Source organism: Panthera tigris, chromosome D3 (genome assembly GCF_018350195.1).
Source record: "Panthera tigris isolate Pti1 chromosome D3, P.tigris_Pti1_mat1.1, whole genome shotgun sequence".
Classification (NCBI taxonomy): Eukaryota; Metazoa; Chordata; class Mammalia; order Carnivora; family Felidae; genus Panthera; species Panthera tigris.
The window spans coordinates 18312632-18334228 of NC_056671.1; the positions used below are offsets into that span (position 1 = coordinate 18312632).

At 56.8% G+C, this 21597-nt stretch overlaps 1 long non-coding RNA gene across 1 annotated transcript; it reads left to right on the forward strand.

The window, feature by feature from the left end:
- The first annotated feature begins 8726 nt into the window (after nt 1-8726).
- Nucleotides 8727-13486, forward strand: LOC122232489. Its single transcript, XR_006209816.1, has 3 exons — nt 8727-8784; nt 9644-10024; nt 13308-13486. It is a non-coding gene; the product is annotated as an uncharacterized LOC122232489 (long non-coding RNA).
- The last annotated feature ends 8111 nt before the right edge of the window (nt 13487-21597 follow it).

A 21597-nucleotide genomic window follows, 5' to 3' on the forward strand; every position in this document is an offset into this window, starting at 1 on the left:
CACTGACCAGGTGCCAGGCCCTGTTCTAAACACTATGGACATCACCTCTTTTAATCTTCCCCAGTCTTGGAGAATAACTGCTGGTCTCAGCCCCATCTGACAGATCGGGAAACTGAAGCTCAGAGAGGTTGAGTAACTCAGCCAAGGCCACACAGCTAGTCCGCACGCATCAGAGGCAGGCTTCCCACTCAGACGACCTGCCTGTAGCGCCTGCCTTCAGCCCCTGCGTGCTACTGTGTGGACCCAGGTTCGTTGCAATTCTTGCTGCTTTCCATGCTTGGGCTCATTATTTCCTCTGGGTTCTGATGTACTTGGTCAGAGCAGAGCCAGGGCCTACGTGTTTTCAAAAGTTCCCCACACGATTTGAATAAGCAGCCGGGGCTGAAAGGTGCTTTCTCAGGGATACTGTTGTCAGCATTTCCACACTGCAGGAGGCCAGCCTGGGAGCTCCCCGGGGCGCCCAGAGATGCCCATGGTGGGTGTCCAGAAGCTGAGGCCCCCAGAACCTACCTGCTTCCTTGAGACCCTCCCTCCTCCTCCCTCCCTGGGGACAATGTGTCACTCCTGGAGCAGAAGGCAGCCTGTTGCTCATGACTCCGTGAAGCAGCCACCTGCATGCCTTGGCCAGCACAGCCTCACCCCAGCCACCACCATAAGCCACCCTAAGGGCCTAGTGGCACCCATTCCTGGCCACTGGCCTTTTCTATTACGTGTGTAGACAGTTTGCACTCGCAGGGAGCATCACCCCATCACCCTCGTCCTCACCTGCAGAAGTAGATCTCGCTCCCAGCTGCACCTCAGCCTCTCCACCCCACCCCCACCCTGGCATGCCCACCTCCTCCCCAGTGTTCTGATTTAACTAATCTCCACAGTCTTGGGTGTTTTGCAAAAGCCCCCAGGTGATTCTTCTAATGCGGGGCCAAGGCTGAGGACACTGAACTAGTGACCTCAAAGGTCGATTAAGCACACCGTGTTGGTGCTGGACAGCTCAGCTCTGCCTGGGTTTCTGTTCTCCTCTACCGCCCATCGGCTGCGTGGCCTCAGGCAAGCCAGGCCACCTCTGGAGGCCACAGTCTCCGCATCTGGAAGGGGGAAATAATAGTAATACCCACGTGATAAGTCTCACGAAGACCGAGTGAGAAAGTGCACGTCACTTCCTTGGTACCGTGCCTGGCACATAGTAGGTGCTTGTGAATTCCCGTTGTTACCACTGTCCTGTGCCAAAAAATGGAGTGTCTTTCAGAGAGAGCCCAGACATTTCAGAATGGTGCCCAGAGTCCGGTAGAAGGGCCCAGCCCAGTGTGTCCAAACCACCTGGATTGAGACCCCGGGGGTCGCTGCTGGAGAAACCCGGCCCACGCCCGCTGGCTTTCCAGCCTCCCTGCCGGCCCCCTCCCGGGAGAGGTGGTCACCTAAACACCAGCTCCCTCTTTGCCAGCAGCTTCTCAAGTCAGCATTTGGAGCCGCTCCCAGCCTCTGCAGCCTACCGTGGAGTTAACACCCACCCATACGGCCTGAAGTTCACAATTCCCTGGGTCTGGCAGAGGTCTCACGTTGGGAGACAGGCAGCAAATATTGTGACTCACGGCAGACAGAGTAGCTGCTGTGGTCTGCGCCTGTGCTCTCTGTTGGGGAGGATTTTCTCCTGGCGGACGGCTAGAAGCCTGTCGAGTTAGGGGAGCTGGCTGTGGGTCGGCACACGGTCGGGCCCCCGCGGGCCATTCCAGGGTGCTTGGGCCAGCCCCTTTGCCTCTCCAGGGCTCCGTTTTTCTTTCAGCTCCCTGGCAAGAGCTTTTGGTAAGGCGCCTAGCTTGGGGTACAGCATCAAGCAGGCACCTCCTTCCCCAGCCTTTGCTGGCTTTCAGCTGGTCGGGTCCAGCCCCTTGGCTGTCTCTTAGCGCCCTACTGTGTGCCAGGCCCAGTCACTGTCTTAGATGAGGAAACGGAGGCCCAGAGGGGTAAAGCAACATGCCTACAATATGTTTGTACCCTAATTCCCAGGCCACAGTCACATTTCCTCCTAATTGTCCCCCAAATGTCCAGGATCCTGTCCGGGACCACACATCTGGCTGTTATGGCCCTAAATTCTCAACCCCCCCCCTTTTTTTTTTTTTTTCTCCATAACACGGTTTACTCAAGAGGCCTGGCCGGCTATCCTGCAGAACGTCCCATTGTCCATCAGAGTCCAGCCCCTCCCGGTGGCCGCTCCCGGTCAGCTCCTGAATTGCTAACAGCCGGCCTTCCTGAGCACCTGCTATACGCCCAGCGTGGTGCCTGGTGCTGTTTGCCTTATCCCTGTGAACCCACTCGGGTCAGTGAGGTAGGTATCGCCCTTGTCCCCATTCTGTTGATGAGTAAACGGAGGCCCAGGGAAGGGAAGTGACTTGCCCTGGGCCACACAGCAAGCAAGCGACAGAGCGGGATTTGAAGCCAGATGTTTGTGAGTTCAGAGCCCTTCTTGTGCACTGTTCTCCAGGAGATGACCAGGGACTTCCCAAAGCCCCCTGTCCATTCCCTGCCTAGTTGTCAGAACGGAGATGTCACTCTTCTGCCCTGGAGGCACCGGCTCAGCTCACCCCCGCTGCCCCCTCGGCCGTCCTTGCTGCCCACAGCTTGGACCGCCTGTGGTCCGGCCAACACAGCCAACCGGCAAAGTGACCGTGTTGCCGAAGAGCACTACGGGTTCTCCCGTCTCAGGAGAGCCACCGTCCCCTGAAAACTGGGCCCTGGGTTGAACAAGAACCACACCTGTGTCTTCTCAAAAGGCTTCTCTGAAGCAGAGGCGCTAGTCTCCGTCGCCAGCCAGGTGTTTGTAATTAGAATCCAAAAGTGTCAGGGTCAGGGGGACCCTCGGAAATCACACAGTCCGGTGTCTCACTTGCTCTTGATGGGAAACTGAGACCCAGAGAGGGCGACAGACCTGCCCAGGGTCACAGGGTGGGCCACCTTTTGGTTTTCTCCTCCCCGCTGGGGCATCACAGGAAGAGCACCGTTACCTGGGGTCCAGAGATCCGTCTCACCTGCCCACTTCGCAGCCTGGGGCAGGGACTTACTTCCCTCGGGGCCTCAGTTTCCTCAAATGCAAAATGCCAGGCTGTATGCTAAACCCCTCAGGCGTCTCAATCACTGATTCCCACAGGTGAAGGAGGACCACAGGCCCTTATCTGAGCCCCGGGGGGCCAAATGTGACGAATTTGCGGTTTTTAGGGACAGACACCCTGTGTTCTGTGGATGGAGAATCCGGAGGTGAAGGTGTGGAGAGGGTAAAGATCGCCCATGTTGGCTGTGCTTCCAGATGAATTCGAGCTTCTGGGGTTTAGAGCCGCTTGGATTGCGGGCCTGGGGAAATTCTCCCGTTTCGCAGAGAAGCAGACACACACTCCCCCAGAGAGAAGTCCAGTGACTCGCCTAAGGCCTCGGACCAAAGAGGGCCAGCCTTGAACGCCATCCATCAGGCTGGACACCACCTCCCTCCCCGCACGGTCGGCCCCCGCCTGTCTTTGTTCACTGAAGGGAGAGAGGTCTGCACCTGCCAGTGGGGGCTCAGAGGCCATCCTGCACAGCAGACTGAGGGCCAGGGGCGCTGGGCCCCGAGTACGCTGGCTCAAGCTAGTAAATCAAACCCGAGCCGTTCAGTCTTACTCTCTTTCCCCACTGTAAAGCCGACAAATGCGGCTGCAGGGAAATGGCCCCGTGGGAGGCCCTCGGGGGTGTGCTTCTTCCTTTAAACCGGGGAGGGGGGGCCACAGCCCGAGGGACAGAGAAAGGCCCTTCCTGTCCTCCTGGGCTGCCCCTCAACCCCCTCCCGGCAACAGGGAGAGATGGGGGGGGGGGGCCAAATGCCGCAATTCTCACCACCCTCGTGGGCTACCAGAGAGGGGAGCTGCCTAACCACACACACAGGGGAAGAGACGGGAATCGGGCCTCTATCACAGGCTGCTCTGCCAAACCCCCTCCCCGGCTCAGGAGATTAACTGAGTCTGTTCTCATACAGTGTTTTAAATCTGATAAGGAAAACATCCATTTCGAGGCATTTGCATAATGTACTCGCTGAGGCGAAGGAATCACCTGAATGCTGATGGGGGCACCTGGGATGAACCTGACCCCTCGGGCCTCCCGGGCATCCTCCCTGCCTGGAGACAAAGGAGCTGCCCTCCTCCCCACGACTGCCCAAGGTTGCAGGCAGGCGCTGGCCCTGGGCCCTGGATGCTATTCATTCAGCAAATACTAAATGTGCACCTAGTAAGTGCCAGGAGCTGGGCGAAGCTCTGGGAAGACAGTGACTGGTAGGGCTGCCCCTGCCCTCCCGGACATGCCGGCCTGTGGCTCTGTGTGCCTTCACCCCGCTGCCCTCCACCTATACCGCAAAGCCTCTGAGGAAAGCGTGGGGGCCCCGTTTTACAGGAGACTGAGGCCCAGGGTGAGGGGGGTCCCTGCTGTGAGCCATGAAGTCAGCAGAGGCGGAAGGTATGCCTTGATGGGCCCTCTGGATTCCAAATACAGTGCCCTTCCTCTGACACCCCAACTATGAGGAGAAAACCAAGGCGGCTTGCTGTGGGAGCTTAGGCAGGTATCTCACCCTCTCTGGGCCTCAGTTTCCCTATCCATAGAAATAATAGTGCCCTCCTGTGCCTGGAGCTTTGCCCTCATGCCCCTTTTACTCTTCTACTGAGAAGAAGAAGAGTACGGCTCTCCTCTTCTCAGTGATCACTATTTTATGGCTCTGGGGTCAGGCAGGTCTGGACTTGATCGTGGCCGATCACCTCTAGCCACTCGGGCTGGCCACACGCCCTCTCTGAGCCTCAGGTTCCTTGCGTGCCAAGTGGAAATACCAGGCAACAACGCACATCACACGGAGCCCGGAGCCTGGTGCGTGCAGTCAGTGGGAGCCGTCGTTATTATCTGCGATGGGGAAACTGAGGCTCAGAGAAGTGACGTGACCCCACCCGGAGGCAGCCAAGCTGGGATGGGACCCCAGCAGCGTCCGGCTGCACAGCCCCGGGCCGCCTCCACTTTCCTCCCCAGGTGAGGCTAGGTTTTACTGACTCATCCTGTTTCCGGAGGGAGAAGACGGGCGGGACTCAGGGCGAGGAGGCAGGTTTTGGCTAAGGTGTCTCGCACACTGTGGCCTCTAGACCGGTTGATGGTCACGGGTCTGGGAGTTGGGGATGTGACCCTGGAAAAAGAGACTCTCCTCGGACCGAGCACCTGACCTCCGTTAGCAACATAGGAGCCCTGATACTAACGTTCCCTGATAGAGCTGCAAGGACCCCCACTCTGTAGCTGCGGAAACAGAGACCCGTGGTGACGCAGTGCGTTTGTGGCAGAGTCGGGACCCGAACCCAGGCCTCGTGACCGTCTGAGGGTGCCGGGCTGAGATGGGACATTCCAATGGCCGGGGCCGCTGACATGTCCCGGCTCGTCCTAGGCCATGCTAGAGCTCCTGCTGGCGCCCAGAGCCTACTCCCCGGAGGCCCAACAGCGCGGGCACAGATACGGGAGTCTTCGTGGCTTTGACAGGGAGCAGGGAAGGGAGGCACGGTGGGCCAGAGTCAGGACCCCCTCTCTCCCCATCTGCCTCACGTGGTTGAGGAACACGTGGTCCGCGAGTTGGGAGATTTCTGAAATGCTGTGTGACTTAGATAAGTGGCTTGCTCTCTCTGGGCCTCGGTCTGCTGTCGCCCTGAAGATGTTTCCAGTCCCCTGAAACGTGCCCTGAGGTTTTCCGCCTGCCCCTCGGCACCACATCGGGGAACCTCTGCGCTCAGAGCCCCCATACTGGCAAGCCGTCAGAGACCAGACTGGTGATGCCATAGGATCAGGCTGCAGGGAGGACGTCACGCCTTGACTCCAAGCTCCGATCATCTGTTGCTCTGTGGGTGGTGGACCCACTGTCCTCCAACCTTCCTCTCTAGTTTTTAAAGAGAACTCAGAATCTGGATTTTTGGATAAAATACATATCGTCAGCGAATAAAGAGAAACCAATCTAAAAAAAAAAAAAATTCACATGGCCAAATCAAACTCTTGTGTGGATGGAAAACTGCCCGGGTAGAGACCTCTTTCAGAGACCGTCTCCCCCTAGCTTTGGAGAGTGAGCTGGGAGTGGGAGCACCACCTGTGGGAGGACACCCGGCCTCCGGCGGAATCTGATTACCCCTCGGCACCCCCAGGAAATGGCAGGCGGGTGGGTGGCGGGGGCGGGCAGGGGCGCCAGAGGTTGGGTTGAGAGCTCTTCCCCGGGAGGCACAGATGGTATTTTTTTTTTTTTTTTTATCAGAGTCAGCATTGGCTTCTTTCTGCTCTGATGAATAGATTCTAAAGAGGCAGTGACATTATTCGAGATAACAGAGGGAACAGAAAAAGGGTCAGCAATGGAGAGAAAATGGCAGAGCCAGCAGATAAAGAGGAGGCCGGCGGGGGCGGAGTGCCCTGGCTGGGGTGCCCCCCCCACTATGGTGATGCCCCCCACCACCCCCAAGCCCCTCTCCCTGCGGCGGGGGGCTGGAGCACCGCCCAGACCAGAGCAGGGGAGGCCCAGCCAGCTGCCGCCCTGCGTGCCTGCTCGCCCCGCATCCCGCCTCCGTGGCCCGGCTGCCCATTCCGCCTTTTCAATTCCATTCAATTAGGCCTCCCCGCTCGGAAGCTTGTCTCCTCTGATATCCAGTTTAACTGACAGGGGATTAGAGCTGTTTGTATTACACACACACTCTCGGGCCCGCTAAACCTCCGGCGGGGCCCAGGGACCCGGGTTATTTATGGAGCCCACAGTACCGTCCCTCTCAGACCTGCTTCCTTTGGGGGGTGCCAGGGGCCCTGCTGTCTGTTGCACAGCCCCGCCCCCTCCCCAGACCCCTCCACTCCAGGCCTGAGCAGTAGAGGGAAAGAGCCCAGATAGAACTGGGTCCAAATCCCAGCTCTGTCACTTGCTGGCTGTGTGGCCTTGGGCAAGCCCCTTCACCTCTCTGAGCCTCAGCCTCTTGTCAGACCATCAGCCCATAAGGTGATACGTGGGGATTAAGTCAGGTAACAGGTGTAGGGCACTGGGCGCGGTGCCTGCGTATTCACTCTGTATTTGCTCAACAAATGTGACTGCGTAACAACTCTGTGCCAGGCATTGGTCTGAGTCACCGAGGAGGGGGCCAACCAGACCCCGTGCCTACCGTCGAGAAGCTCACATTCCAGTACAGGAGACAGGAAATAGATTCATGGGGCTACTTGAGTCCCATAGGGAGGGCCGGGCAGATGACAGCAGGGACGGTGACCATGAGGATGATGATGACAGTGACAATGATGATGGCAGAAATCTGCCGTTTCCTCTTCCTGGAACACCCCCGCCCCTTCCCATCTCTCCCTTTGACATATTTCCAAACCCTGCAGTCATCTGTTGTTACATCACCTGTCACCCCAGTAAATTGCCAGCCCCCTGAGGGCAGGTGTCACGGCTGTCTCTCTCACTGCTGTCCCCCCTGAGTCGAACACACTACCTGGCACTTAAGAACTTGAGGTTTTCTGAATGAATGAGTGAACGAACAAATGAATGAATGAATGAGGAGGAGGAGGAAAGTAGAAAGCAGCCCCTCTCGCCTGCAGTAGGGAAGGCTACCCCGCTCGGCTTAGGGGACTTGGCTGCCCCAGCCCTCCAAAGGGGTTTGCTGGGTTTGGGAACGGGTGGGGGTTGGGGTCTTGGTTGGAAAGGGGTGGGGCACTTCCTTTCTTATCTTTTCTTCACTCAAAGGGAAAGAGGGGCCTCCACAAACCCTCCCTCTCTCAGCAGCTAGGGCACCGGGGAGACAAAGAGCATTTCTAAAGTCCTTTGAAGGGCTGGGCTGGAAGGCCCCCAGCACAGGAAACGCCCTCGGCACAGGAAACGCCCCCAGCACCGGTCTGTGCCCCCTTCCTCGCTCCATTTACCAGGCTTTGGGGGCCCCTGGCCGTGGGGCGGTGCAGGTCTGGCCATTCGTCAAACGTGGTGCAATAAAGTAACAGCCATCGGTCCCTATACACGTTCCCCATGGCGGGCTTGACATGCACAAGCGCTCAGCACGGTTCTCTGCGGCGGGCGATGTCCCCATTCTCCACAACAGAAACCGAGGCCGAGTTGTGGTGGGGCATGCCCAACCTCACCCAACCGGGAAGGAAGGGAGCTGGATGGAACCCAAGACTGAGGTTAGACACCTGCTCATCTAGCAGAAGGGAAGACTGAGGCTCAGAGAGGGGAAACGGCTGGTCCTCAGACTCACGGCCTTGTTACAGGAGGAACCAGGTGGAAACAGGTCTGCCCGACTCCAAATCCCGTTTGCAGTCTCTACCCTGCAGTTTCCTCCTCAGCTCAGGTGCCCAGATTGTTTCGGATTTGTATTAGGTCCAGAGTGGGCAGTAAGGGCTTCAAATTGACTACGCAGCCACTGTTGAGCCCTTCAAGGGCCGATCCTCACTGGTAACAGAGAGGTCATCCAGTCGGAAGGGTAACGTATTAAGATGTAAAGAGTTATAAGAATTAAATGACAAATAGAAACTGCGGACCCTCTCACAGGGGCACATGTATGGTTCATTTTTCTGAGGAGTTGGTCGGGGAGGTTGGCCTTGAGGAACCCATGGATTTGGGAAATGGAAGCCCATATGGTATCTTACAATTACAATGAATTAATCGTTATTATAATGACAGGAACCATTAATAATCGCTGTAATCAGACCCCAAGTTAATAGGTCTTACTGTTCCCATTTCACAGATAAAGATGCTGAGGCTCAGCGAGATGAGGTGATGTGCCCGAGGCCAGCCAGCTGGTAAGTGGGACTGGAGCCCAGACCCTTTGACCCCAAAGCCACTTTCTCTCCCTCTACCCTGGGCAATCTCACAGGATCTCACAAGCAAGCGACTGTCTGGCCCGGGTCTAAATGGCTGGGCCAACATTGCTTCCCAGAGCATGCTTCTTGGTCACGGAACCCAGGGGACGTACCACCTGGCACTGGGGTCCCGGGGTGAACAAGACCCATCCTTGCCCTCCAGGGCTCACAGGGAAGAGCCAGATAAGCAAACTGACAATGACCGTAAAGATCAACAGGTTCTGAGTTACCCTGGGAACCCAGGAAGGGGTGGGACACATCCCAGCTGGTGTGTGGGGATGGGATCAGGGGAGGCTTCCTGGAGGAGGAGATGCCTGGGCAGAATTTTGGCTGAGTTGGGAGGTGAAGGAGGGCGTTCTAGGCAGCAAAGGCACTGAGGTGAGCAGTGCTGGACCATGTGCAGAGAAGCCCCAGGTGGTTTGGTGTTCAGATGGTGCCCGGAGCCAACATGAGGCAAGGTTATCCTGAGAGCCCTGGGGAGCCAGGGTGGGAAGTAGGCACCCGAGGGCAAGTCACAGCTGTGCTTTGGGAAGTCCCCCAGCTGTGGCATCATGAATGCATGGAGAAGGGCAGTGGGAAGTGAGGGACGGCAGTGTCTAGAAGGTAGCAGTGGCATTAGGGACGGATGGAGAGGTGGTGACCGATGGGAAGATAAGCAGGGTGCCTGGAGGGACCTTCTGATTTGGGGGTCCAATTTGTCTCCTCTGTTCAGGGAGCAGATACACTCCTTTTTTTACCAGTCTCCTGCCTCTGCTGACTCCCTAGTTGGCCTGGGTGTCTTTTATGCCTTTTCTATTAGTGCCCTAGGGCTGCCATGACAAAGTGCCACAGACTGGGAGGCTGGAAACAATACAAATACTTTCTTGCACGGTTCCGGAGGCTGGAAGTCTGAAAGCAGGGTGTCAGCAGGGCCACGCTCCTTCCACGACTCTGAGTGGAATCCTTCCTTGCCTCTTCCGGCTCTGGAAGTGGCCGGCAGTCCTGGGCATCCCCCGGCTCACAGCTACATCCCTCCACTCTCTGCGTCTGTGGCCACACAGCGGCTTCTCCCCGTGTCTCCGTCTCACGTGACATTTCCCCTTCTCATAAGGACACCAGTCACACGGGATCAGGGCCCACGCTGATGACCTGATCTTACCTCGATGACATCTGCTGTGACCAAATAAGGTCACATTCACAGGTACCGGGGGTCAGGGCCTCGCCGCGTCTTTTGGTGAGGGACACAACAGAACGCCTAACACTCTGAAGGGCAGGCATTTTCCCGGTTCACGTCTTCAGCTCCCAGCCCTCGCCCAGAGCCCGGTGCGTGTCAGCACTCAGAGCGGGAGGTCACGGGACGAACAATGAGCCGATGGAGTCGAGGCGTCCAGCCTCTCCTCCGTGCTGACCCCCACTCCTCTGACAACGCAGCAGCCCCAGCCCAGCCGGCATCTGGGCCACACAGGTCTCCAGGGCCGCCTTTCCCGTGGGTTGTTCTCTGAAAGAAGTGGTGTTGATGTCAGCAGATGCCTGTCACTTTCCTTCCCCAGCAAAATCTCAACTGTCAGAGTAAGTGAAATAGTCATTGCCTATCCCCGCGTTTGAGATTTTATTGACAGTTTCATTGTCACCCAAAAAAACCTCCTTTTCTCCGTTGGCATTTTTATCAGGTGATTCTGGGGGCAGGAGGGGGATGAAGGGCTGGCTCCTGAAAATGGGTTTTGGCAGGTGGTGGGGGCTGGTTCCCCGGCCTGGGGGCAGCGCGGGCAGGAGACCCCCATGGTGGGCTCCACCATGCCTCGACTCCCGCCAAAAACTGCTGGGTACCCCGTCCAGGGGGCAGGAGGGAAGTGAGAGACTGGGGGGCCCCTGGAAGTAGCCACAGTGGCCGAACGGGGCTGCCCAGTTTGGTGGGTCTTTAGGCCCCTCTCCTGCCTTCCCCAGTGGGCACTGGGGAGGCATCCGGGGGCTGGGGTGAGAGCATTCAGAATCAGACCACGTGGGTGCAGTTCTCAGCTCAGCGATATGTACTTTAGGGCAAGTACTTTGCCCCACCGATCCTCAGTGACCCCATCTGTTAAATGGGGTAGTAGCAGGTAAATTCCATTGGCTGAGGCTTCTTTGGACTGAGTACCCATTACCTGGTTCGGTCCTCACCAGAATCCAGACAGCCGGATGCCCTCAGGATCTTCACTTTAATGGTGCAGAGAGGCAAGGTGGCCCGGCCAAGGCCGGCCACCCCAGCCGGGAGGTGGCGAGAGTGGTTTGAACCCAGAATGTGAGCCTCCCAGCTCACCCGTGACTCCGCCTCGTAGGATTTGTGGCAGAGTGCAGGCAGTAACGTGACACCGCGCTGGCACCCAGGAAAAAGCTGTCTGCTGTTCTGATCAGTCATTGTTGTCATTGTTGTCATTGTTGTCATTGTTGTCGAATGGGCCCCTAGGCAGCCACCCTGTCCCTGGGGCTCGTGGGTGGGTGTTGGCCCAGGGGACATGGAACGAGCTCAGGGGTTGCATGGGGGCCGGGGACCCAGCCAGGAGTTCCACCCCGCTCCGTGCCATGACCCCCTCTGCGTCCCCCCTCCCCGGCCCCCAGCAGTGCTGCAGGTGGGACGGTCGGTTACCAAGCGGGCAAGGGCAGCTGGCTAGGGTGGCAACCCCAGGCCTTGCAAAGCTGCTTCGCCGCATCCAAGCTGCGCAGATGGGAAACGAGGCCCGGAGAGCCGCCCCTGCCTGGGGCTGCCCAGCCAGGCAGGTGAATACAGCAGTGAAGTTAAAACAACGGATTCTCGAGTCAGCTGGATCTGAGTTTGAGTTCTGCTGCGCCCACTGTGCCTGGGACTAGTCTCACTGAGGCGCAGCTTCCTCCTCTGTCCACTGAGGTAATAGAAGTGCCCCTCCCAGAGGGGGGCAAGACCTCAATGACGCTGCACAGAAATTAGCACAACGGGGGCGCCTGGGTGGCTCAGTCCGTTAAGCGTGCGACTTCGGCTCAGGTCATGATCTCGCGGTTCGCGAGTTTGAGCCCCGCGTCGGGCTCTGTGCTGATGATAGCTTGGAGCCCGGAGCCTGTTTCAGATTCTCTGTCTCCCTCTCTCTCTGTTCCTCACCCCCCGCCCCCGCACTCTGTCTCTCTCTCAAAAATAAACAAAGATTTTTTTAAAAAATTAAAAAAAAAAAAAAAAAAAGATCTCAAACGCCAAACCCCTCTGGGTGCCCAGGAGGAGAGTGAGGCCCAGGGAGAGAGAAGACTTTCCCCGGAGGAGCCGAGCTGCAGAGTTGGGCTGGCTTCTCCACCTCCAGACTCCTGGCCCTGTGCTGTTACCACCTCCCGGCCCGGCCCACCTCCTCCGCTGAGCCCCTTCTGGCCCTGGCCTGCCCTCCTTCCCGTGTCTCGGCTCCCGTGGCTTCGAGAGCCCGTGCGGCGGGGCCCGCGGCGAGAAATGCCATTCTGCCTCTCCCCGGCACACTGAAGGTTTTGAAAGTTAAAGTATTACCGTCGGCTTTGTTGTTGCCTAACTACGACAGACAAATTGAGAACCAGTTGTCAAAATGTCAGTGCACAACAAATCAACATGCAGAACGAGTCACAGCGCTCCGTGGTGTATAATTAAACAAAAAATCCCTTTTAGAAATTTCAGCGAGCGTTGGTTCCACTTTATATTTGTCTGTGTGATTAATAAAGGCGGCTAATTTTCAGACTTTAAAAACAGCTAGAAAATAGCTCCTAATTACATATTAGGTTCCTAGCGGCCCCCGCTGAGCTCCGCCGGCATTGGTGGGCCGAAGAATTTGGCAGATCCTTAATTGCATTCTGAGCATCATCTAATTTTAGTTAAATGTAATGTAATCAGCAGCAGATGTCTGAAATAAAATATGAATTATGAATATGATAAAATTTCATTCTTGAATAAAAAAGTAATTTGCTATTTAGTTCATTAAAGTCTTAGAGGTTTATTAGGAACAGGTATCTCCAGCCCCGCGAGGTGGTGTGTTAAATGACATTTGGGAGAAAGGGAGACGCCCTAAAGGGACGGGGGACTTTACCCAGGAGTGTCCAGTTTGGATTAACGACCATGGGGCGTTGGGGAGGGCCCTGCGTCCACCGCAGCCTGATGACGGGGTCGGGGTGGGGGACTTGCCACCCAGAGCTAGTGTTCCCTGGCCTTGGAGAGGGGCGTGTGGGGGACTAGTTCCCGGTGACACGGCTGTATGCCAGGCACTCTGCCAAGCTCGGTGACACCGTGGGAGGCGAAGATCGGCATCCCGGCTACCGGGCAGGATTTCAGTCTCGGCCTCTTACTGTCTGTGCAACGTTAGGGCCTCAGGTTCCCTTTCTGTAAAATGGGGCTAATGATAGCCCCCCTCAGACATTCTGAGCGGTACCTGGAATGTGGCAAAGCCCCCGCTGGGGGCGTCGGTATCATTAGTTGCGGAAGTCCTGGTAAATCAGTGTTAAAACGCCTTCTTTTGTTTTGTCTTTAGAAGCAGCCCGGTGATGCGGAGACGACAAACTCTATTTTGTTCTTCAGCTGAGACTCAGAGAAGTTCAATAACCCACCAAAGGCGGCACAGCTAGTAACTGCCGGAGCTGGGATTTGCACCTGGGACCAGCCCTGCTCCTAGTGTTTTCCCCTGCATCCCAGGGCAGCTCTGGGAGAGCTGGCCCGGGGGTCTTGGGCTGAAGATTCTGGAAGGGGGCTGGGCAGGGGGTGGGGGGAGCAGGGCCCATTGCCCCCGATTCAAGGTAGAGAAAGGCCAGTAAGGCGCGGGAGGCAGGGCAGAGGGTCTGGGCTGGTACCCTGAGCTCTGCTGGAAGCCACTCTGGGCCGCGGCGGGGACGGAGGCTGCCCCTTATCCCAGCTTCACGCAAACCAATAATTTTCCACAATTATCTGGAAAAGATTAATTAGCAAAGTGCACCATATTGACTCAAGGCTGCCCTGGCGATCGATAAACTTGGGAGAGTCTCCCAGGTGCCTGGAGAAAGGACCAGAACTTGAAAATGGGGAGGGAAGCCCGGCTTTGACAGATCTGAGCCTCATCTTGCAGCCCTGGGGAGAGGAGAGCAGGCTCCCCAGGGGGTGTAGGGGGCCGGTGGGACGGCCGCTGTGGAGGGCCTGAGGGAGCTTAAAGGACCCGCCGTGGCTGCCTTTTCCAGGGTGAACGAGGACATCTGGTCTTCGTGAAGAACCACAGAAGGTCCACTGGTTCTGGCTGGGGCAGAACTGAGTGTGGTCAGAAGGGCAGGATTGGGCTCAGGTGGACCCACCCCCCACTCCCTGCTGGGTGCCCCCCACAGTCTCCTGGCCTCTCTGGGCCTCGGTGCCCTCCTCTGAGACCCAGCGGTTGAGAGTTTTTTCAGTGGGCCGGTGGACGCCCGCAGCCCAGCCCTGTGCCCGGCCCGGAGCAGGTGCGGGGCTAACGGAGGCCGCTGTCACAATGGACCAGATCTCCACTCGTCCTGCATCCGTGAGCATCCCGGCAGGACCCAGCGAGCCGCTCGGAGGGCACAGGTGAGGAGAGCTCCGGAAGGGGAGTTCTGAGGAGAAAGGTGCGGACCCTCAGGGCCGGGGAACAGCAGGGACCCTTAGATCTGAAGGGACAGAAATGGAGCTACAATAGCCCGGTAGTTGGGGAACCACAGAAGGAGTGCCACCGGGCGGGAGCCGTGGGCTCCAAGGGACACAGCCTCCGCCAATGAGTCAGGGCAGGAGTGTCCCCAACCTCCCTTTTTCCGCCCCTCCCAGCCTCGCAGGGGATGATCCCTCCTGGAAGCCAGAGGCGGGGGGGGGGAAGCCTGTGGAGGTCAGCTATCCAGGGCACGGGGAAGAACGCGGGGATGGGTGGAAAAGGGGAGAGCCCACCATAGCCCCCATCCTGGGAATTTGGAAAGCTTTTGGAGGGGAGGTGGAGAAGGCTTCTGGGTGGGAGTAGAGACGAGGGAGTCCTAAGCCGGCATGGTCTTCACCCCATGTGGCTAACACAGGGTCCCACGTGCCCTCTCCCCAGGGCTCCTCCCCTCTCTCCATGGGGCCTCCCCCTGTCCATAAGAATCTCACGCCACATCCAGTGCTCCCAAAACAGTGCTCCCTGGGAGTTGGAGAGGATGGCCGGACAGGCCTGGGTTCACCAGTTCCCAACTGACTTGTGCCCTGGGCTTGGCACTTCACCTCTGTGACGTTGGAGAGGCCACGTCAGCCAAGTCAAAGCACAAAGCGAGATGCTCGACGTATAGGAGGAGCTCTGGACCCCCGTTGCCTTCCTCCCTCTCTCCGCCCTCTTTCCAATCAGCCTCCGTGACGTCACGCGTTCGTCTAATAGCGCCTGGGCTCCTGCCACGTGCCAGGCCCACGCCAGGCCCCGACCCAAGCTGCGGAGAAACTGAGAATCATTTGTCCTGCAATGAAAACTGACAGAGCATCTCCTATGAGCTCGGCTCTGGGGACACAGTAGTGACAAGACCATGCTGGACTCTGCTCTTGTGAGGTCCATGGTGTCTCAGGGAGGCTGACTTCCAGCTGAGGTTTCTGGAGCCTGGGTGCTGTGTCAGGGTGACCCAGAGGGCTGCAGGATGGGGGGTCAGCCGTGCGTACCGAGGAAAGAGCCCCCTCTTGTATTCTCAGCCCGGGAGCTGGGAGGCTGTCCCCGGATGGCAGGCACAGTGTGCAAAGCCCCAGGAGATGGGCCCGGGCAGCCCTAAATCCTGGGCACGGAAGGTCCCCGGAAGGCTGGATGCCTCATTCGGGTGCCTTCCCCTCCCTGTGCCTCCCCTCACTGGTCTGTCCCCCACTGCCTCACCTCCTTCCAGGCCCGGAGGCCGCCTGCCTGCCGCCCCCGGCCACTCCCCAGTCCGGGTCAGCCGCCTGTCCCCGCTGTATTCATCAAGGGCATGACAGCTAAAATTCATTTGAAGATGAAGAAAGTGCCCGCTAATCCGTTCTGCGAGACATTGATAGACTAGCAGCTCAGGGAGAATTGCACAGCAGTAATGAAATTAGGCTAAAACTGCTGGCGGATTGCAGATAATTGCCCTTGTCTGTCACTCGGAATAACATCTCCCAAATCCAACACAAGGATTGTTCAACTTGCAGGAATTTCTTTTCTTTTCTTCTTTCTTTTCTTTCTTTCTTTCTTTCTTTCTTTCTTTCTTTCTTTCGGAAAGGCAGGGGAGGCAAAGCCAGTGGGGGGCTTTGTCTCTCAGAAGTCTGAGCAGGTGGAGCTCGTATCACCGTGGTGACAAAGTCCCCGGCCCGGCCCAGAGCCCTGGCCTCCACCGCTCAGGACAAGGGGGCGGAGAAAGGGAGAAAGGGGCTGGGCCACAGTCCCAGGACATTCCTCCCAGGGCCCCTTGTGGGTCTTCCCCCTCCCCCCCCCCCCACCCCGAGCCTTGATGTCTCCTTCATGCCCACCCCCTTCCACCAGTAGGTTCTAGCCGGCAAAGCCCTAGGTGGAAAGTGGCAAGCAGGGAACTCGTGCAGAACTGGAGCTACAGTGAGGCGCCTGGGTGGCTCAGTCGATTAAGCGTCCGACTTCAGCTCAGGTCATGATCTCAGGGTCTGTGGGTTCAAGCCCCACGTCGGGCTCTGCGCTGACAGCTCGGAGCCCGGAGCCTGCTTGGGATTCTGTGTCTCCCTCTCTCTCTGCCCCTCCCCTGCTCACACTCTGTCTCTCAAAAATGAATAAACGTTTAAAAAAAAAAAAAAGAACTGGGGCTATGGCAACGGATTTGGGGAGGAAGCAGAACCCAGTTAGAAGAGCAGTCCCAGGGATTGTGTTCAAGTTGCATTTGCCTTATGCTGAGGCAACATCAGTCCTTCGGGTAAGAGAATGGACAGACTCTGGGGGATGGGGACAGATGAAGTCTCCCCAAGCCCCTCTCTGGGGCTGCCATGGGGATCCAGGCTCCTGCAGAGGAAAGTTCCACGAAGGGACAGTTTATGGACCCCAGGGCTGTTGGCATGACCGGTACAAAGCTCGCACTGGACCCCGATGTTATAGAGTGTTCGATGTCAGCATAATGGGCCTTTTCATACGTTAGCATGAGAAACTGATGGCAGTCGCACTGGGTGATGTTACACAACATTTGAATGTCAACACAATGCTACGTTTGATTGTCAGTGGCCCAAAAATCGTGAATGCTCCTCTCCTTCAAAGCTGAAATATCAACATCGTGGGCTCTTAGCCCATGAATATCATTGACCTGGAAAATTTGGGAGCTGTAAGGAGTCTTTAGGAACTGGCCCAAACTTTTCATTTGATAGATGAGGAAACTTAATCCAGAGAGATTAAGTGATTTGTCAAAGGTCACACAACAAGAAGAACCGTAAATGTAATATTCATTAAGGTCACAGTTTTGTCCAGGTCGGTCCTTGAAGAACGTATAACTCTTTCCTCTTGTCCAGGCCTGGCCCATCCCCGCCGCCCCGAGGGTGCTGGTGCCTGGTGCTCAGCTCCTGGGGGTGTGCCTAATGTTCTGGGATTCATAGCAGGATCTCCCAGAGCCCTCTGGCCTGCTGACCACTGTTAGCCAGTGTCACTAATCAGCCCCAACCATTGGCTGAGCCCCATTTTCCAGATCATTCCTTTGGATCGACCTGGGTCTTTTAATGTTTATTTATTTTTGAGAGAGAGAGAGAGAGAAGGTCAGAGAGAGGGAGACACAGAATCTGAAGCAGGCTCCCGGCTCTGAGCTGTCAGCACAGAGCCCCACATGGGGCTCGAACCCACAAATCATGAGATCATAACCTGAGCCAAAGTCGGACGCTTACCCGACTGAGCCACCCAGGCACCCCAAGCATCACCTGGGTCTTTCAGGGGCTGACCATGTCTGTCTGAGGCAGCATGCAGGGAACAAGGTGAGGCTGGGAGGGAGATACTGAGTCAGAGGAGGGACATATGATCTCCGAGGGCTTGTATTCAGGAAGGCATCAGGAAGACCTTGACTTTGAAGAGGGTTTTGAAGGAGCCAACAGGTTTTCATTAGCAGTCTCAGAATTGGGGTTGAGGGAGGAGCTGGGCATGGGACCGGGGACACCTGCCCCCAGAATGGGGAGGAGGCCCCAGAGGATGGGCGAAGGATGCTGGTACCTGATGAGGTAGGGCATTTCACGGAGGTCTTTTCAGCCGCATCTTCCAGAACCCTTGGCAGCCCTGGGGCTGATCATCCTGAATCAGTGATTCTCAAAGTGTGCCCCACAGACCTCTGGGGGTCCCCAAGACCCTCTCAGGCTACCCCTGAGACCAAAACCACATTCATAATCATACTAAGACATTATGAGCCTCTTTCACTGTGTTAGTGTTTGCACTGATGCCGTAAAAGTAACAGGTGGATACACTGCTGGCCTCAATGTCATGGCCACGGGCACCAAACCATAAAACCATAATGGAGCTCATTGCTTTCTTTACCCCAAATACTCTCTCGGTTAAAAGTTAAAAAGCCTCTTTCAGTTAAGCATGCTCCTAATGAAAAGTAAAATTTATTGATTTTTTTTTTTTTTTACAAAAATCTCAACCTTCAAGTGCACATCTTTTATTTACTTATTTTTTTAAATGTTTCTCTTTGAGAAAGCGCAAGCGGGGGAGGGGCAGAGAGGAAAAGGGGGACAGAGGACCCGAAGCCGGCTCTGCGCTGACAGCAGGGAGCCCAGTGCGGGGGCTCGAACTCAAAACCTGCGAGATCATGACCCGAGCTGAAGTCGGACGCTCAACCGACTGAGCCACCCAGGCGCCCCCTGAATTCGCATCCTTTAAATATGCCTCGTGACGGAAAAGGAAGGATGGCCAGGAAGCCCTCTGCCCTACCATGGGTTGCTCCAGAAAAACACTGTGTGACTGTTGGAGCCTCGAGCGGCACCGGCCTCTTTCTTCACGGAAGGCCGTTTTCACGCGGAGTGATGACCAACGGACAAACGGTATGTGGCAGATATTTTCTCAAACACGAATAAAGTTGCCTGTCAACCGATTTGTTGCTCAGGATAAAATTAGACTTTCAGGCAAAAATTAGGGTTTTGGAGAACTTGTATCTGCCACCGTGGGCTTGACGGCTTCCTACTTGAAGTCTTCCCTGAAAAGAATGTGACTTCTCTCTCTCTCTCTCTCTCTCTCTCTCTGATACTGTATGGCGACATATGCCAACGTTTGGCAGGGCTGCGTAACTCAAGCCGACCGCTATTTTCCCAATGGCTGATACGTAATGTCACAAGATCAGCCAAAGATCCATTCGAAGTGCGGAAGAGACCGATGGGTTTTACTTTCTCAGAGTGTGCAAGTTAAGGGATGTGCTTCCAGGTACCACATTACACCCTACCTCGCGGGGAGTTTTGTTTCCGTACCAAAGAAAGAACGCTCATAATGATCTGAGAGAGAGGTCGGAACGCTGCCGTTTTCTGAGCTGTGTGTCTGCGCGAGGCTTCGTGTTCTTCGTCTACGTCAACCAGAACAACGTGCTGCGGCAGATTGAGTATGCGGAAGCAGATGTGAGAATCCAGCTGTTAATCTTCCGTTCAGCCAGACTCTCTAAAGAGGTTCGCAAACACGGACAACTGGAAACGAATCCCCGTTTCACAGATGCAGAAACCGAGGCCCAAGAGGCCTTGGGACCCCATGCCTTTCCCTGTCTGGGCCCAGGTCTCCCATTCGGGTCGCCAACTTCCAAGAATCTGCTGGGCGTGGGTCTTCCCTGTCTGGGCATCTGGGAGCCCCACTGCCCATTTTCCATCCTGCTGCCCGGGGCGGGTGGGAGCCGGGCCCGGGTGGCCGGCAGCTGGCCCCACATCCCTGGGGCAGGGGAGGAGGTGACCAGGGCCGTTTGTGGTAATGGATTGCGGGCGGGTGGCGGCAGGGTGAAGGAGTGCGCCGGCCACGGCCCGTAATGCCTCACGAGCCGGCTCTGGCACGGGTAATTTACTGCTGCCGACAATAACATATTTCACTTCCCGTCGCCCCGATGAAGATTAGTTGTGTTTGAAAGTGGCTGAGTACACAGTCAATTCCGCTTAAACGTTTACAGTCAACTGAGCACAGATAATGCCCCCTCCGAACATGTGTCTGGGCCTCCTGTGGCTTGGGGAGGGGCTCTGAGTGGGGGCAGGGGTTCCCCCCCCGAACCCCACCCCAGGAAGGGGCTGCAGCTGTGCAGAGGGAGGGGTTCCGGAGCTGGGAGCTGGGCAGAGATCTAGGGCTTCCCTCCGTCCCACTTGTCCGACTGTCTTTCAAAATCATTCATTCAACAAACGCTTCCCCGGGACTGGCCAAGGACGTCTGTGTAGGCTTTGGGTACAGACAGAAATCAAAGCCATGGTTACGTTTGATCCCAACCACAGCCCTGGGAGGCGGGTTTTATCTCCAGTTTCCAATAGAACCGAGACTCAGAGAGGCTCATTTTAGATTTCTGGATGCCACACATTCAGGTGGAGTTGGGATTTGAACCCAGGCCTGTTGGAATTTCTGAGCGTCGCAGGGTTCCTTGTGACCCTGATTGTATGAGCTTGAGCCCTGGGCCGGGTGGAGTCGTCCGTTCCGTCCAGCAGTGGCACAGGGCTCCTGGACCAACTCTGGACTCACATCCGCTGTGCACCCAGGTTTGGGTTGACCAGCAGGCTCCAGGGCTCTCTGGCTTGATATCCCCAGTCATGTGGGTGGGGGTGGGGGATCCCATGGCAGGACTGGGAAGCCATGAGCCTGATGGGACTTGAGGTTAGACAGAGTCCCAGGCCTGGAATGTCACTTGTTGGCTGCAGGAAGTTGCCCCTGATAGACGAGCTTCTTGCTATCTTTGGGAGACAGAGTGTTTGAGGGTGGCCGTGTCCGGTCCTGGGCCCAGACCCCCACCAGACCTGCCTGTGATACTCACTGGGGTCCAGATGAGGGTGTAAATGGGGCCCCAGCACCAGCCCCCCAGGCTTCTCTTCCCAACTCGGGCTGCGTCCAGGCCTGGAAGGCCATTGTCACACACATCTAGACACCAGCCTCTCAGGCAACCTGGAACCATCCTGACCCCCCTCAAGTGGCCATACCTTGACTGCCCCTCGGGCCTGAGGGTGCCCGCATTGGTGGTGGCTTTGTCTTGGGAGGAGGGACCTCAGATGAACCGTGAGAAGAGGCCCTCCACGCCTTGGAACCGGGGTCCTGGATTCCTGCGTGGGGTCAGTGGGGGCACAGGCTTCCCGTGGGCACATCCCCTTGGCCCATAGACTCCTCCCCCTGTGGGAATGGGCATGGTCGGGCCCCTAAGGGCGCATGGCGCACTTCGGCCTTGCTCGAAGTGGGTGAGTGGGTGGGTGGACCAGCCTCTCCCCCCCTCCCTCCCTGCCACTCCCAGCCTGAGGCCAGTCCCTGAGATCCTGAGGGGCTTCTGGCCCCCAGAGACTATGCAGTGGACTTCACGTCCAGAGCCTGCCACGGACAACCAGAGGCTCGCGTGCCTCACCCGAGGCTCTGCTTTCTGCACACCTTTATTAAGCACCTGCTGTATGCCAGCCCTCTGCTGGACCCTGTGCACTTTTTTTTTTTCCGCTCAGGCTTTACAGTAACCTGGTGGGTGGTGTTCCCTCTCCCTTTTCCAGAGGAGGAGACAGAGACCCAGGCCGGAAAGGGGGACACACAGAAGGAAGGTTGGGGCCAGGATTCAAACCCAGGACTGCATTCCTCTGAGAGGTCCTGGCCTCTCGGCTCCGGACAGGCGGTGTGAGGGAGAATGTGAAGGTACGTGTGAGGTCGTGGCCACATGTGCCCCGTGTGACGAATGGGGTATGTCCCACCCTGTGTATGATAC